Source organism: Seriola lalandi, unplaced genomic scaffold (genome assembly GCF_002814215.2).
Source record: "Seriola lalandi dorsalis isolate HSWRI2012SDOR001 ecotype SW California unplaced genomic scaffold, Sedor1 jcf7180001976900, whole genome shotgun sequence".
Lineage (NCBI taxonomy): Eukaryota > Metazoa > Chordata > Actinopteri > Carangiformes > Carangidae > Seriola > Seriola lalandi.
Window position 1 is genome coordinate 1 of NW_019447566.1, and position 1,631 is coordinate 1,631.

General features: G+C 42.2%; 1 pseudogene; it reads left to right on the forward strand.

The window, feature by feature from the left end:
- Positions 1-6: 6 nt before the first annotated feature.
- Positions 7-1,253, forward strand: LOC111656809 (gap junction Cx32.2 protein pseudogene; annotated as a pseudogene).
- Positions 1,254-1,631: the final 378 nt, after the last annotated feature.

Genomic DNA, 1,631 nt, shown 5'->3' on the forward strand with positions numbered 1-1,631 from the left:
AAGCCCTGGTTGCAAGAACGCCTGCTACGATAAATCTTTCCCTATGTCTCACTCACGCTTCTGGGTCCTCCAGATCCTAATTGTCTCCACACCGACACTCATCTATCTGGGGCACGTCCTGCTGGTGATTCGCAGAGAGAACAAGTTGAGGAGACGCGTGGAGCAGAAATTTGGTAAGAATGGGATGGTTAAAGCTCCAACGTACTCAGATGAACACGGCAAGGTGCAGCTGAAGGGTGTCCTGCTGGTCAGCTACATGATACAGCTGCTGTTCAAGGTCCTGCTTGAGGTGGGATTCATCGTAGGCCAGTATTACCTCTACGGCTTCATATTCATGCCCACTAAGATCTCATTTCCCCACTATCCCTGTCCATCCCCGGTGGACTGCTTCATAAGTCGTCCCACAGAGAAAACCATCTTTATTGTCTTTATGATGGCGATGGCCGTCTTCTCTGTGGTCCTCAACATCGTGGAGATGTTCCACCTGATCACCAGCAAGATTAAGGAGCGGAAGAGGAGGAGCAGTGGCTCAGTCCCGTCAGAGGTGTACAGCCTCACCTCGCCGAAGCACAGCGAGAGAGTCACACTGTGCTGAGAGACTATGAACAGACATTCAGCTTCACCTGCAGTCCGCTGCTTCTCGCTTTGCTCAAGATTGTTAGAGATGAATGTTGAGATGACTCATACCCAGTTTCAAACTGTCAGAGTACCTACAGTGATTCATCATAGATTTTGCCTTTTACTTGTAGCTTTAAATAAATGAGGTCTGTAGAGCAGCACTATAATTTGTATTCAACCATTTCCATCAAACTGGTCAATGTGAATGTGACAGGGACTATTAAATAATGTGCTTGTGTGAAAATTAAACTTTTGAAATAGTTTCAGGTAGATAATAAACTTTATTTATAGCACTTTTCATTACAAATAGTCTTTATAAAAGTCATCTTATTGTGGCTGAAACACTAGTTCACTGTCACTTTGACCTGGGTCATTTTAAAAATTCACCTCCGTACAAATGTTAGTTTGGAGCTGATAACCTCATTAGGATGTTTGTTGATTTCTTATAGTTTATGTCTGTGTATTAGTGGGAACTATTAAAGACACACAGCTGTTCTACAACCCATTTCATATTGTTTCATTTACAGATTGTCATTGTTTACTCTGCTGCTGTACAGTGGAATATTTCTCCTTTAAGAATAAAACTGTTTTTTAATCATGAAATAAGTTAAATCAATAAATCAGTGGATAATGTGGCTTTATATTTTTTCCTCTGAAATACATGAGGGGATAGTGTCGGTTACTCTACAACAGCTGCTTGTCGAACCAAAACATACATTATACCACTCTATACACTGATATGTACCACAGACATTAATCGCTGACATTAAATACTGATTTTTAATCTCTTAACCTCTTGACCTCCTGGTGGTTGTCTGCCTCTTCCACTCAGACTAGTTTCAGATTACATCGCTGTTTATCCAGAGTCATATACAATATGCCTGGAGCTCCATCGCAGAGGTGACTGTCAGTCTGATCTGGTTCAGTGTCGTCACAGAGGGAGGTTGATCACAGACAGTGTGTGTGTGGAGAACCTGGAAGCTGTTGGTGGAGACGTTACATTTCAATCAGCT